Genomic DNA, 16530 nt, shown 5'->3' with positions numbered 1-16530 from the left:
GTGGCCCTGCGCTGGACTCTCTCCAGCAGCTCCACATCCCTCTTATACTGTGGGCCCAGAACTGGACACAATACTCCAGATGTGGCCTCACCAGGGCTGAGTGGAGGCACTGTTGACCTCCGTGTCCCGTCTCTGGGAAGATCCGTGAATCCAAGCGAGCACTCCAAGTCTATCCATGCCCAGATCCAGACCTTACAGGATCTGACTCATCAAGTGAGAGTTGCTGGTGACCAGAATCCATTCGGACAGTGGAAGTGGGGTTGGCCATGGCTAGCGAAACTGCTATTAGGGCTATTATTTCTATTTGTTGTATTTCTCTGTGTTAGGTACTGTATCCCTTGTGTAATGATGCTGACACAAGGTCACTGCTATGAAAATGTTATCTCTTCGGGTGCTTCGCTACAGTAGATTGAGCTCTCCAGATCACAGGGTGGCATGTATAGGAAATTTTTATGATCATTTATGATCTATAAGGTCATAATAGCATTCTGGAAACAGAATCCGGACCTGGAGAAAGAAGATGTTTTCCCACCTGGGTGGAACAATAAGGGACACGGAGGCAGCTGCTCAGCCACGTAAACAGCCGACTCCCTCTAAAAGCAGCTGAATCACGGAATCATGGAATGCTGAATGTTGGAAGGGACCTCTAGGGATCATCTAGTCCAACCCCCTGCACATGCAGGGTCACCTAGAGCACGTGGCACAGGACTGCGTCCAAGCGGGTTTGAAGATCTCCAGCACCCAGCGGGACTTGGAGATGTCCCAGTGTCTCTGAGTGACCTGCGTGGGCCTGAGAGTTCTCGCAGGGACCTACAAGAGAGCAGAGCCCCTTGGAGCTGCAGAGGGAGGCTGGGGACAGGGGACCACGGCACCTGGAATGGCACCAGCTGTGCAGGACTCTGGGACTGCATTCCACCCACTTCTGAAAACCACTTCCCTTTTCAAGAACAAATGATCATGCCCAAGTCTAGTGTACTAAAACACAACGAATAAAGGTGGAAAGTATAACAAATGATTTTTTTGTTTTAATTCTTTCTCTTAATTTCTTTCTAGATTTGTTTTTAAACAAATTTTCTAAACCTTTCTGTTACCATCAGGCCTATACCTGTAAGGTTTCCTTGTCCCACTCAGAGCCCAGCGCTCAGAAAAGCCCCCTGCCCACAGCTGTCCCTGCCACCCCTCACTCCCTGCACAGAGCACGTCGCACTCGGAGGTGTCGTCCTCTCTTGACTGGTGCAGAAAGTTGGGGATCAGCTTCAAGGGAATGCTCTGTTTTGGCAGGGCCAACTTTGCACAAACTAAATCTACCCCAGTTACATCAATGCCCAGGGCCAGGAATAAATGAATCTTCCCCAGAAGAGCTCTCAACTCTTCCCTCATCCCGGCTCCCCTTCGACACCATCCTTGTGCTCTCCATGTTGGTGCCATCCCCTCTGCCTGCCTCTCCCTTCAGCCCCACTGCTCACCTCGCTCCCGCTCTCCTGCAAGCCTGAGAGCCCGTCTGTGGGCTGGGAGCAGGCGTTCACCTGCTGCTCCTTGTCCATGTTCAGGATCCTCTCGTGGGGACCTGACAGTGACACCAAGGGGAGCTGCTCCCTCCTGATGGAGCTGCTGTCCCCAGAGTGGGGAGCCTGGCGTCTTTGTCCCCAGCAAGGGCATGGTCACCATGGGGCCTGTGCCCTCACAGCAACCTTATGGACATGATGCCACTGCCATCACAAAGCCCTGGTGGTTTCCATGAGGACGTTATTCCGATGCCCTGGTGGAGACTACCAAGACCCTATCACGATGCCTTAGTGGGGACTAAGGAGATGCCATCATGATGCCTTGGTGGAGACCATGGACAAAGACATCATCGCAATGTCTTGGTGAAGATCATGGGGACCTCATCATTATTGCTTTTTTGAGATCTATAGCAGAGATCTTCACAAGGCCATAGCTGTTGCTCTGCCCACTAATCCTCATACCAACAATCCTGACTGGCTCTCTTTCCATCCCTAAGCCTAGCTCCCTGCATCCCACTGCTCTCTCACCTGCACCTTTCCCTATCATTTCAGGCCATCACCTTCTCTCTCTTGCTGGAGTCTTCTTCTCCCCTGTCTCACTCCCAATTTAAGGCTCTCCTCACCGGCTTGGCCATCTATTTGATGACCTTCATGTTGGCAGATGGAAAGAGTCTCCTTCCAAATGAAATGTGACACCCGGTAGCTTTGCTGCCTTGCCATGGGCTCAGCTCAGGTCCTCCTCCAAATCCTGTTAAAAAAGAAAAAGTAATTTAAAAAAAAATCTTTGCTCATTGTCCTCTCCATTTTCAGCTTGTAATAAGCTGGTGTGAGTGTACAATAAAGCAATATGAATTATCATATCTGAAATGCAGAATTAAACCATGAACCCTTAGGACATGTTTCCCCTTGTTGCATGAGTGCATGCCCAGATGTGCAGAGATGCTGCTGCTGGAGGCATGTTCTGTGCATCACTGTGCCAGAGCAAAGGCCACCCCAAGGACACTGGCTGAAGACTCCAAAGCCCATGGAGAGATCAGCAGGTTACGAGGAAGCTCCAGAAGTGCCTTTGCCCATTCTGTCTGTTGACGGCACCAGTAGCACCTTTGCTGGGCCTGTCTGGCCAATAAGCACAAGAAAGGAGATATTCAAGGGGTGCCAGGCACCCAAAGACCATGCGAGTGCCATAGGGAGCATGGGTGTATGTGTGCAGGTGCTGTAGGTGAGCACATGGAGTACTTGTGACTGTCACAGCTGCCTAGCCTGAGGGACAGGGCAGGATGGCAGATTTCTTGAAGCAATCTCCAGAAAAGTGAAGGTGCCACTGAAGAAGTCCCTGTTCATAAAATCTAGCAGGGTGAACAAGCATTAAGGGGAGGGGAGCTAGAAGGGTTTGAGAGTTCAGAGACTAGAACACAGAGCTTGGAGTGATGTGCCTCCTCTTTTTGCAGCATTCTGCATGTAGGTCGGACAGTTCTGCATGTAGGTGGGACAATTTTCCCTGCAGTCGGTGCTGGAATTCATTGATTAGGGTAGAGGTAGGAAACTCAGCATAGCCTGGGGCACTTGCCCAGCAAGCACTGCAATGGGGCATGGTTTTCCTGCAGGTGCCCTACTGTATCTGCTAGAGACACATGGTTGTGCTGGACACCCCAGGCATCTGACAAGTCCCTGCCAGCATTTTTCTGTGCCATCAGATCAAGTAGCTGGATTGAATTGCCAGAACTGCTGCTTTATGCCAGAATCTTTCCATGTCTGGTCTTCATAGTTCCTGGGGCTGCCATTGTATTTGGCATCTGGGGTCATTTCAGATGGGCAATGCAATTCCCCATTGGCCCCCACCCTGATGCTCTAGGATGATGCAGGTCTCCGAGGAGCTGCATCAGAGCAAGTGGGCACTGGCACATGCCTTGGACCTCCTCATTCTGTTCAGCTGTCCCCAGGTGTTTGTGCAGGAGGCACTGACTCCCATCCTCCATCTCCACTGATTGCAATTGCAGCTTAGGCAAGGAGCTCTCTTGCAGACCTCTATGTTGTGCTCACTTCAGTTTTGAAAGGGGACTCACTTGACCTGCCTGTGGAGTTTGCAGGATTTTTCTGAATCCCACTTCATGCCAGGGCCTTCTAGACCAGCATGAGATGGGCAGAGTGACTCATCCCCTGGACCTACTGTGACGGTGACAGAGCCCTGGAACAGGCTGCCCAGAGAGGTTGTGGAGTCTCCTTCTCTGGAGATCTTCAAAACCCACCTGCATGCCACCCTGTGCCATGTGCTCTAGGTGTCCCTTCTTGAGCAGGGGCGTTGGACTAGATGAGCTCTAGAGGTCCCTTGTAATGCTAACCAGTCTGTGATTCTGTGAACTTGCTGCTGGAGACAGTGCCCATCGTTTCCCTTGCCACATCTTAGGAGAGCAATTCAGCTGAGTTTACATTAACGCACCCATCAGACAGGGAGAGGAATTACTGCAGCACAAGGAGCCTGGCAATCACAGATTATTAATGGTGCTGCTCTCGTTACACCATGCTCACTTAGGCCTGGATTCATTTAGCAGCCTAAAAGATCTTGGTGGACTCCATGGTCCAATGGCAGCTGGCCACAAATCTCTGCTCCTTGTCCACATTTGCCAGAGAAGATCATGCTCACAGCGGCACAAATTCATGGTGCTAAGTGCTCCATCTCCCTCCTCTTGATTAAGGAGCTGCCTTTCTCCAGGGCTGCAGAGCTCCGCAGGTGTCAGCCCCTCCACGGGGCACCCTCAGCAAACCCTCTCGTCCCTGCCGCTGCTGGGACAGGAGCGGCCTCAGAGCCCGTTCCCAGCCATGGGCCAGCGCTGGCCTCACAGCTGCTCTGCCAGCAGGGACCTCCCAAGGAACTGCCCAGCCAGGCGCCTCTTGCTGGCCTGCCTGGGACTCAGCAAAGAGCAGAGCTCACGGTCACCCTCACAGACATGCATGGACCTGCTAATGCCTGGTGCTGTCCAGTCAGGAGCACAGACAATGTGACCCCCCTCCCAAGCAGCAGCAGTGCCATGTGCCTGCTGCTGGCCTCCCAGGTGCTTACAAACATTGACTTGACCATCATCTGAGTAGATGATCTCTAAACGTCCCTTGCAACCAGAGAAAGCTGCCTTCTCTCACTCAGGCCCCCTTGAAGCTTGCTTATGAGCCAGCAATGTCCCTCGCCGCCAAGAAGGCCAGTGGTCTTCTGGGCTGTAGTAGGAAGACTGTTGCTAGGAGGACAAGGGAGGTGATCCTGCCTCTCTACTAGGTCCTGGGGAGGTCACCCCTTGAGTCCTGTGTCCAGCACTGGGCTCCGCAGTACAAGAGGGACATGAAGGTACTGGAGAGAGCCCAGTATATGTCTATCTATGTCTAAAGTTGATCAGCGAGCTAGAGCATCTCTCCTATGAGAAGAAGGTGAGAGAACTGAGCCTGTTTTAGCCTGGAGAAGAGAAGGCTGAGAGGGGATCTTATCAGCATGTGCAAATACCTGAAGGGAGGATGCCAAGAGCAGAAGAGGATGGCCCAGACTCTTTTCAGTGGTGACTAGTGGTGGCACAAGAGGCAACAGACACAAATTGAAGCACAGGAAGTTCTGCCTGAATTTGAGGAAAAGCATCTTGACTGTGAAGGTGACAGAGCACTGGCATGGGTTGCCCAGAAAGGTTGTGGAGACTCCTTCCCTGCAGATATTCCAGACCTGCCTGGACAGGATCCTGTGCATCGTGCTGTAGGTGACACTGCTTGACTAAAGGGATTGAACTAGATCATCCCCAAAGTTCCTTCCGACCTCAACCATTCTGTGATTCTATAAAGGGCCTCCACTGGGTATATCCGCTTTTTGAGCTGAAGGGATCTGCCCGTCCCTCACCTTTATTGTGAGTGCTGCTCTAGTAGGATAGAAGGCATTTGAAATGTCCAAGGAAATTCCTGACCTGGACTCAGCGGAAGCTCCAAAAGCATGCGGGTATCACACTTGGTCCATCAGAGTAAGCACCTGCAGGCACATGCCTTGGGCCACCCCTGTGTCTTCCAGTGTCACCAGGTATTCTTGTGTGAACAAGTGACTTCATCTGCAGTGATTCTATTAGGAGCTTAGACAAGGAACTCGCAAGCAGATGTCTGCGTTGTGCATGTTTACCTTGCTAAGGTGAATCCCACCTTCCATGTGTTTGTGGAGTCCATGGACGTTAGCTGAATCCCTCTCCAACCCAGGGGCTGCTAAATAGGTATGTGGTGCTCAGAATAAGTCACCTGAATCCACACCTGCACCATGTGTCAGGGAGCTCCCCTCTTATCCCTCTCTGGGTATCCTGCATAGCTAAGAGATGTGAATTGTGGCTTCCAGAATGGGACATTTCCAACTTTCATAGTCATTCCCTGATGAAAGAACTTGAAATGCTGGGATCAGTCTCCCTTTACTCTTTAAAGATGAAAAATAGATGATTACTTCAGACTATTTGAGAGAACATTCCCCAGGAGGAGGGAGCACGAGGGACAGAGAAATTGGTGAGTTCAGCTGGGCCTCTGCTCCTGAGCGGGGCCAGGCTCCTGGGACGGAGGCAGCTCGTGGCAGCCTGTCAGCACTGCCCAGAGACAGCCGAGTGCAGGAGCAGCTCCTGTGCCAAGAGCAGCAGGGCTGCGGGCACTGCCTGCTGCTGCGGACAGCAGAGGAGAGAAGGCAGCGAGAGGGGAACGGCAGTTTATAGAGTGGAGTTGGGGGAGAGATTGCCGTGGGTGAAATCTTCCCAGTCCTTGGCACGGTGAGTCTTTGGCAATGCTACTGATGCTCCTGGAGGGTCTGCTGAACCCATCTCAGATCTTCACGAGTTTGTTTGTTTTTTTAAGCCTCAGTCTCCTGACTCGACCAGTGCAGAGGAGGAGGTGATCCTTCATAACAAGGATTCCCTACCACACTGTCATAGGATCTGGGGAGAAGCTCTGGGTGAACCAGCAGAGCAGATTCCTTCTCCTGCTGAGAGGTTGCTGTGTGGGTCAGGGCTACCCACAGCTCCATCTCACCATTTTGAGAATGCAGTTTTCCAGACTTGTCTCTGCATGGTGGGAATGGATTTGTAGCAACCAGGGTTAAAAAAGGGTCACAGTTTATTCACAATCACACTGAAAGACAGATAAGCTTACAAGGAACTTCATCAAGTGCCTTTAGCCCCTCTCAGCCTACAGACAGCACCAACATCCCCTTTCCAGTCTTAAGATCTGCTCTGTAGCACCTGCAATCAGGGAGGTGCCCCAGGAAGTTTCCTGCTCTTCAGAACTTTCTGTAGCCAAGCTGAGTGCCCAGTGGGATGGGGTCTGTGGGGACAAAGGAACAGCTCTCAGCAAGGACATCTCCAAGCAGCAGAGATACAGCCCAAGGCAAGAGGAAGCTAATGCCAAAATCTCATGTGAGGTTGGAGTCCAGGAAACTCTCTGCCAGCTCCTGCAGTGCAGATGCTTCCCCCTCCGCCAGCACCCTGCACCTTTCCTCTGGCACCCAGCAGGGCCTCTGCCCACAAGGCCATGGCATGGAGGGCACCAGCTGCCTTTTTGGCAGTGGGAGCCCCGGAAGAGGAGAGGAGCAGCTCTTCTGCCACCTGCCCATTTCCTAAACACCAGCAAAGGAGCTGAGAACAACCACCCTGTGACGTCTCCATCCAGGAGCTGCTGTGTGCAGCCAGGTTAGGGCAAGGCCTTCCTCAGGGTGCCTCTCTCCTGCTGCCTGTGCAAGGCCAGACAGAAGCAACAAGGTGTTGCTGTTTGTTTCCCTCTTGGGCTGGGATGCTCTTGTTCCTGTGCTTGGGCTTTGTGGGGAGGAAATTTGCAGCTAGAGCCTGACACAGATCCTGTGGTTTCTGTTGCAGAGCTGTCTCCAGTGGAGATAGACGACAAGGCTCCCTTCTCACCCCTGGGGCTCAAAGCAGCACAGTCCATGAGGCTGGGGAAGAAGCTCAGTGTCCTTTCAGGAGACCCCACATTTAAGACCCTTGACTCACCTTGGGGTGTGCTGCTGGGATGTGTGCTGCCCTTTGGAGGGACACAGATCTTCTCCAGAATGTCCGTGATGGCTGAATGTGCTATGCAGAAGCCACAGAGGGTCTAAGGTAATGGAAATGCTGCTGGGGTGGGGGGCTTTATGTTGGCAGCTGAGCCAACACTTGTGTGCCTTTGTCTACAAGCTGGGTGCTGAGTTCTCTGTCCCTACCAGAACCACATCACAGTGTCCCTATTCTAATCATTGGAGCCATGTGCTGTGTTACACCCTCTCCATCACTTTTTGGCCAGCTGAGAAAGGGAGGTGAATTCACTGCTCTATAAGATCTGCAGATCTGTGTTGTAAGTGGACACTAAAGTCATCACAGGCTGACACAAGAGATGTCCCCTACCTAGAGAGGTGCTCACCCACAAGCACCTCTGGGTGGTGGGAATGGAAGCGATGAAAGACCAGTGTGTTGGCACTGTGGTAGGGCACAAGGAGAGCTTTTGTCTCTAAGGTCTCAATAGTCTTCACATGGAGAGCAGAGGAAAGGGTGTGTATTCCTGCCCTGCAGAGCAGACAAACAAAGCACAGACTCTCCAAAAGAAATGAAGTAATTGCTTTTATGATCAAAATGCCTCATAAATGAATGTGAAAATGTTGAACTGCCCTTACACATCATAGCAGAACTGATCCTTCTGGAACCCATAGATGGAGATTCCTGCTGCTCGTGGCACACTCAGGCAGTATGAGCTGGAACTCCAGACAGAGAGCTGAACTAAGATATTGACAAGAAGCAGCATGTGTGTACATCTGCATCTCTGTCTGCATAGGTGGAAGAGGATGTGAAAACGTCAAAGAGTTTTGATAAGAAAGGTCTCTCCTGACATGTCACTGTCTTTACCTCTTCGCACAGTCCCACGTAACTGGAGGCGGCTAATGCCCAACAGCAGTTCCCTCAACGAGTTCCTCCTCCTGCAATTCGCAGACAAGCGGGAGCTGCAGCTCTTGCACTTCTCGATCTTCCTGGCCATCTACCTGGCTGCCCTTCTGGCCAACGGCCTCATCATCACAGCCGTAGCCTGCGACCACCGCCTCCACACCCCCATGTACTTCTTCCTCCTCAACCTCTCCCTCCTTGACCTGGGCTCCATCTCTACCACTGTCCCCAAATCCATGCACAATTCCCTGAGCAACACCACGGAAATTTCCTACTTGGGATGTACTTCACAGGTCTTTTTCATATTTTTCTTACTTTCAGCAGAGTTTTATCTCCTCACCATTATGGCCTAGGACCGCTATGTTGCCATCTGCAGACCCCTCCATTATGGAACCCTCCTGGGCAGCAGGGCTTGTGTCAAAATGGCAACAGCTGCCTGGACCAATGGCTTTCTCAATGCTCTCCTGCACACTGGGACCACATTTTCCCTACCCCTCTGCCAAGGCAATGTGGTGGAGCAGTTCTTCTGTGAGATCCCCCAGATCCTCAAGCTCTCCTGCTCAGACTCCTACCTCAGGGAAGCTGGGATTATTGTGGTTAGTGCCTGTTTATTCTTTGGGTGTTTCGTTTTCATTGTGGTGTCCTACATGCAGATCTTCAGAGTTGTGCTGAGGATCCCCTCCAAGCAGGGCCGGCACAAAGCCTTTTCCATGTGCCTCCCGCACCTGGCTGTGGTCTCCCTGTGTATCAGCACTGGTCTGTTTGCCTACCAGAAGCCCCCCTCCATCTCCTCCCCAGCTCTGGATCTGGTGCTGGCTGTTCTGTACTCGGTGGTGCCTCCAGCAGTGAACCCCATCATCTACAGCATGAGGAACAAGGAGCTCAAGGATGCCATTAGAAAAGTGATCCCATGGAACTTTTTAAGTTGTGGTAATCTTTCCACATCTCTCCACAAATGACTCTTTCTGTATCCCGTATCTGGATTGAGCATTGTTTCATCATGTTATTTTTATTATGACTTTTACTAGTGATAATAATTGTTATTGTGTTGCTACACAACTACTTGTATTCATTCTCCTTTTTATGGTGTCTGCTCTGTCTCACCTGATACCCTCAATTGTGTTGAATCCTGGATAAGGACTGGCTCCCTAACAGGATCTCTGTAATAAAGTAATTTCTACCAGTACAGTGCGTGAAAGCTGGGCTTTTCCTCCAAAGCTGGTGTCAAGAATAGGCCCAAGGACTTGCACCCCTCAAGGGCCTGCTGAACAGGATTCTCCACGGGTTCACAACACAGAGCTCAGGATCATGCAATGACATTTCAGAGACGAAGGGCTGGTTTGGGAATTTCCCTATCAGAGTCCAAGGATAGTGGAGAGGCTGAATGGTCATGGATTTACACATGCACAGCTCTCCTACGTATTAAGGCACAGTGTCAGACGGCTGTTCTCATGGAGGGGAAACTGGAGGTGTCAGGAGAGCACAGAGATCCTCCTGGGACAGCATATGCCTGGGATGGACTGTGAGTAGAGCCTCATAGAGGGAGAGGTCCTCAAAGATGGAGTTTCTTAGAGGTAAAGCACTGGGTATTCGCAGGCAAAAGAGGACTCTGCAGTCTCAGGAGAGGCAGTGAGGACTCAACTGTCAGGAAGAAGGGAGAACGGAGAGCCCTCTGGGTCACCATCTATCAAACACCAGGGGCAGGATGTATAGGCACAATGGACACAACGAGCACCCTTGGAAATGCCCTGCAGTCCAGGTGCCCTGGACTGTGCAGTCATCTGCAGTCCCTCGGAGGGATTAGAGGTCGTGATACCCATTTGGTTGGGTCTGACTCCTACCCCTGGTTACAGGGGTACTGAAATGTCACCCTTAGCCACTTTATTCCCCCCTCGCTCCCCTCCATATCCTTCCCAGCTCTGGATCTCTCTGTACTGGCCATTCGGTACTCAGTGGTGCCTCCAGCACTGAACTCCCTTGTCTGCAGCATGAGAAACAAGGAGCTCAAGGAGGCACTGAGGAAACATCCTGAATGGGTACAAGGTCAGTGCCAAAACCTGTCCTGTGTGCAGACACTTGTCATTCCCATGTACATGGCGGGAAACCTGTGCTCTTCATTTATTTCTTTCTCAATGTTTACTCTTACCTTCCTGATAAAATAATAATAAATAATTATTTAAAATACAATACAACAATACAGCAGGAACAAAAGGTGGACTAGGGAAAATACGGGCCTACTGCTAAATGGGCCAAGAGCCCTGGTGAGAGAGGACACAGAAAAGGCCGACTTTGCCTCAGGCTTTAGTGCTAAGAGTGACCCTCAGGAATCCTAGGCCCTGGAGACCATGGAGAAATGGAGAAAGGAAGACTTTCCCTTGCTGGAGGAGGATCTGAGTAGGGCTCACTTCAGCAAACTGGACACCCACAAAACCATGGGCTCTGAGGGGACTCTCTTGCACTGTTCAGTGCCCACGTCTGACAGAGCTCCATGAACTGGAGAAATCGAGTCCCTCCAGTTACACTGCTTGTACCTCTGGCCCTTGGAAAGCGACCTTCACACATCAGGGACTCTCTGAGCACCGCCTGATAGATGCAAAAAGGGGCTCACATTGGAATGCTGCATTTATGGCACTGCATCTCGCACTGCTTTCATGCCTCCTGATGGTTAGCTGGCTTCCCTTTACCCCTTCTCTGTTTGTCACACTGCACCATTGCATGTGTCACCATCACATCTCAAAGCGCACAAGTGGCAGTTTCTCCTCTGGTGTTATTCCTGTGTTTCACACCTCAGACAACTTCACCTGCCACCTGCATGGTCAAAGTGACAACTGGGAATAGAAGAAGCTGAGCGCAAGGAAGGACCTTGCTCTACCTTGCTTGGTCTTGTTACAGGCATTGCCTGGTTAAGGCTGGGCTGCTTTTTCTTGGAGAGCAGCAAGAGAAGAGGCATTGTTCCCTTCTTTTAAAAGTCATCAGGCAATAATTTGCATACTTCTTGTAACACACACTTGCTACTCAGGGCCATAAGGGTTGGGGGGGCTTGGGGCATGCAAAGGAGCACAATGAGAAAGAAGAGCACCGGCACAGCTCAGCACTGGAACTGAGCTCTTTTTCCCCTTGGAAGGTGGTCAGGAGGGGGGATTAGCGGGTGGTGTCACAGTCACCCACGGGATGGAAAGCCATGCTGTCACACACGGCATGTGGCCCTTCCTCTACAGCCCTGCACTCCTGCCTTTCACAGGATGGGGAGGTGTGTGCTGAGAGGGATTTCTGGCTGAAAATGAGCCCTGGCAGGATGAAGAGGGTCACAGGGGAAGAGGACTGCTGCTTCCAGGGCTTGTCTGAACCTACAGCAGCTCATGGATGTTACTAAAGCACAGCTGAGCCACGAGACACTGAACAAACTTGACCTGCAATGAGAACAAAACCACAAGGACTGCTCCTGCTCTTTGTCCTCCTTGAGCCTGGCAAAAGGAAAGACAGTTTTACTTGCCACCAATGGCCACTACATTTTAAGTGAACAGGCTCTAAGGCAGGACTCGAGGTGACAAGATCCACACCTCCAGGCCATCTGCTGACTGCTATGTAGAGCCCAGAAATCAGGTTTGGACAGAAGAAAGGACAGAAAGCATGGAGCTCTGGAGAGTTTTCCTTCTTTCTTTACACCACAGGATCCAGGAAGGAGGAATTTGTGACCCGACTAAAAAACATTGCATGAAAACCAGGACACCCATTTACCCAATGAAGAGAATATTAACATCACCAATTGCCAAAATATGTTACTGTAATACAGATCGACAGTCAATGGGGAGTCCCTGTTGCGGCGAGGATTTGGAGAACCTTCCCAGCAACTGGGAGGTCTTATGTGGTGCATCCACCCATGAGCTCTCCAAAATCGCAGCAATAATATCCATCTTTTATAGAGGCAAATCTGCAAATCATGATAATTTGCATTTTGTTTGTGAGCGGTAACATCTGATGTGGCATACTTTCCCTATCATGTGGGATGGGGATCTGGTCAGAGCCCAGGCCTCGCATGGGAGGGTTCCTTTCAAGGTCAAAAACAGCCGCACGAGAGCTTAAAAAAGCTACAGTTTAATGAGCCTCTGCGCAAGCTGGCATGAGCAATTCTACAGGCGAGTGTTGTGTACTGCAAAGGCAGTGCCGTATTCATCTCTAAGCCAACCCCGACACGGGCCTGTCGTTCAGGCTCTGGCACTTCCTCAGGTTCCACTCTGTCGTGACATACCAGATTATATTCATCCCCACATTGTGGGGCTGCCAAGAGATTTGCTTGGTCATGGGGAGCAGAAAGAGGAAAAGGAGGATGGGGAGCATGGGGAAAAGAGGAAACAGGACCAAAATACAGCTTGGGAAGCTCAGATTGTGCAATAGGATGAAGAAATATCACTTGAAGGGTAGAGCAGTGGTGCTACAGGGCACCCAGAGCGAGTCTGTCACCACCCATGGCTTTGTGTTTCAAAAAACAGCCACTAAGGATGGAAAAGCCCTCAATGAAGGGAAGGAGAACCTCTTGTGAGAACTTGCTGGGGAAGCAGATTGGGTGTCCATAGTCTGCAGGGACACAGGAGCAGGTCTAGGATGACCTGTGGTAGAGATGGCCAAGGGTGTTGCCAAGGCCCCAACAGAATGGAGGTCTTTATCCTCTTGACTATGACTGTTGTGTCTGTCACCGAGGCCTACCAGGAATCATCAGGACTTCTTTGTCTACTTTATCCTTCTGTGGACCCTGGGAGGTGTTGTGTGTTTGTCCTGCACTCAGCACTGCACACCCTCACCCAAACACTGATGCCAGGGAGGACATGGGCAACACATGGAGGAAAGGATCTCCCTTCCCAGGGTTTCTCCGCCTGTGCTCTGCCATTTTCCTTGACAAAACACATCAAAGGTGTATTCAGCATGAGAGCCACATGAGTTTTTCCTCTACCTAACTATTACCAATGATTATATTTTTTACCTTTAATCAGCCCCTGGTGAGTTGTTGTAGTTAATGGCCTCACTGGGATCCATTAATGCTCTACAAAACTTTAGGGTTTCCTTCTGATTTTGACTTCTTCAGTGATTTCTTCAATCTCCTTTCAAAGCTGCAGTTCATGGAGTCAGCTCCAAGTACTGCATGGAGCTCCAGTATTTTTTGACGTCCCAAAAAGCTGTGATAAACTAGAACTCTCTTTGCAATTTCCTTCAAGTGACCATGGCTAATTGAAGAGGTTTGGGGAGTGTAGCTTAAAGACGAAGACAACAATCATATACAAGCATTTTATCTTTTTAAGGTTTTGCATTATTATTCCAAAGAAGAGGTGATAGCACACTGCCAATTCACAGCCATCCAGAGTGACTCCTAATAAAGTCAGGAAAGGCAGGAAAAGCCGTGTCCCAGAGATGAGGCACTGTACGCACAATCTTCCTCCCCATCTCCCCAGCTCTACCATTTCTCTCATCAGCCTCTTGGGAATTTAAGTCACTCTTGCTGAAAGCCAGCCTTAGTCCACCAAAGTCTGCATTGAATGTTATAGCTCACCTGCCCCAATTCCCACCTGCTTTACTTAGACAACTGGCTGTAAACAGGCATAGGAGGATCTTGTTTTAGTTACAGGGAAACAAAAAAGAGCAAAGTATAGTTTCATGGAAAATAATGACACTCTTTGAATGTATGCTACGTCCATACAAGCCATACATACAGTTGGGACTTGGCTAATGGGGCAGACTACAGAGAGACAGAGCAAGCTTTAACCTCCCTAAAGGGCAAACCAGTCGCTGGGTCTCTGAGTGAACAGAGTTTCAGGAGGAGTCACAATGTGTCCGCAAGGTGTTCTAAGAGGATGTTTGAAATTGTCACTTTAAACAAGACATGTGGGAATGGGAGACTTAGGTAGACGCACAGGAGACAGGGGAGAGAATGGGCCAAGACCCCCAGCATGAAGAGCTGGGCTCACAGCATCATTGCCACATCTCTGGCAGGACTCCAGGGAGATGGGGTTTCTCTTCTTTAAGATGTTCCCCAGGACTAAGCAGAGATGAGGAGGAGCACGAAGGGAGGATGCAGGGATTGTTGTTCGCCAGCTTCATCATCTACAGAGCAGGGAGCTGGTCATCTCACAAACTGCTGATTGAGTCAAATCAGGTGGGGACTGATGAGTGAGATGGAGACTGCTGGATCAACACCCGCAGCCTAGACCTCGGTTCTTCTTCGCAGTAATCCTGCTGCTCTCCACCAAGGCTCCCAGCTTCGGGAGCTCCTTCCCGAGGTGTCACACAGAAACTGTCACTGCAAAGACCCCTGTGGATCCCGGGCTGTGGCAGTGGCTACTCAGGGCTGGAGGCTGCTGCAGGAGTCCTGCCTGAGGGTCCCACCTTGCTCAGGGGACAATGTGGCAGACAGGACTCCCGGGGCTGGGGCTTCCCCGAGCCCCAAGGCTCCCGTGGGGCAGCTCCAACCCTTGTGTGGGTGCTGGGGGCAGAAGGAGAGAATCCAGGGCAGGTTTCCCTGGCACTGGCTGCCCCTCTTCTCCCCCACGCCGGGGTGGGCAGTGCTGGCTGAGCCCAACACAGCAGCTCACACAGCCCCCCAGGCCCCCACACCAGCACCCCCAGCACCCGCAGCCCCGAGCTGGGCTCCCCTCCCCTCCCTGCCCTGGCCCCGCACAGCCCCCAGCACAGCCAGGAGCCCCGCAGGGCCTCACAGCCAATGGCTGCGCTGGGCACGAGGAGGTCACTGCTGCCGCAGCCCCTGATAGGCCAGCTGCAGGGAGAGGGCGTGGCTGCTGCTTGGGAGGTCCCCGCTGCGGGCAGAGCTGATTGGGCAGCAGCAGGGCTGGCTCTGCCTGGTGACTGTGAGGTCACCGCTCCCGCAGCGCCTCATTGGGCAGCAGCCGGGCCCTGCGGGGCTCTGCGCTGCTGAGATCATCTCCGCGGAGCAGCTGCTGAGCCCGGGCTGGGCTCCTGGCAGGGAAGGGCTGGGGAGGCCATTGCTGCCCTGGAGGGCAGGGCCAGAGAGCTGGGCGGGACGGCGCTGTGACGTCATGTCTTTGTGAGCGCCTGATTGGCCGGCAGCAGGCAGGCAGGCGTGGGCGGTGGGTGGGGTGTCTCTGTGGTGAGAGGAGCTGAGAGGGCAGCAGTGGTTCCTGTGTGGGGAAGGGGGTTGAGGAAGCTGCTGTCTCTGCAGCCCATAGGGCATCAGCAGGGATGTGGGGGGTTTGCACCTGTGAGGTCGCCTCCATGTGAGCAGCTGATGGGTCAGGAGAAGTCCCATGTGCCTGTTGAAAGGTGCTGGTGGTCTAGAAGTGCATGGAATGGATGGAGACTTGGGCTTCCTGCATCTTGGGGCACTTTGTGGTGTCCTGTCTGATGCCATGTGTGGTGCTTAGCCCTGTGTGTCCTTCATGCAGATGCAGGTGTAGGCTGTCCACCCTCTGTTTAGGTACGGAGGTCGTGGAGAGCTGCAGTGCTGGATGGCCCCAGTGTGTCCCCAGGGTCTAGGTGCTCAGAAGGGAGGCGGTGTCTGGAGAGAGCGGTGCTCTGCTCCCAGAGCCCAGCCTGCCATCACAGGGTCCTTTTGGGAGACCAGTGATGCAGAAACATTCTCCAATCTCCATCTTCAGGGATAATCCAGACCTCTGCTGGGACCTGCCTTCAGCAGGGTGTTGGATCCCCCAATGCAGGTGCAAGGAATCTGCTCTTCTGAGACAGGCTGCACTGGCTCTCTGCTTTTAAAAGTCTTCAGCAAGGTTTCTTGGTCTGTGGTACTTGAGATGGAAATGATACATGAGAAAAGAATCAATGTGCCCTTAACATGTCTTCCTTCCGGAGGGCTTTAGGTGGGACACTGGTTCCTGCCAGACTCAAAACCATGGGTCAAATCCAGGTAGCAAACGTGGGGAAGTTTTTCCAGATTCTGTGAATTTTGCCAAGATTTCCTTTGTCTGACCCAGAGGAAATCCATTTCTTATCTTGGACCTTAGTTGGTCCTTGGGCTTTTCTGTGACACCTCCAAGTAGTGTTTCTCTCCTGGGTGTAGTTCCTGGCACTCGCTCTGTCTTTTGGGTCCGTAGAGCACCTTGGATCTCCCACACATTTTTGCCTCTGGGCGCCTC

The 16530-nt window shown here is 51.8% G+C and overlaps 1 pseudogene; it reads left to right on the top strand.

Annotated features, from left to right (window-relative positions):
• The first annotated feature begins 7935 nt into the window (after positions 1-7935).
• LOC148593312 (olfactory receptor 14C36-like) lies at positions 7936-9375 on the top strand (annotated as a pseudogene).
• Positions 9376-16530: the final 7155 nt, after the last annotated feature.

This window comes from Tinamus guttatus, unplaced genomic scaffold (genome assembly GCF_059628265.1).
Source record: "Tinamus guttatus ecotype Peru unplaced genomic scaffold, ASM5962826v1 Tinamus_guttatus_pri_ptg000417l, whole genome shotgun sequence".
Classification (NCBI taxonomy): domain Eukaryota; kingdom Metazoa; phylum Chordata; class Aves; order Tinamiformes; family Tinamidae; genus Tinamus; species Tinamus guttatus.
This window is presented reverse-complemented; position numbering and strand designations above follow the sequence as displayed.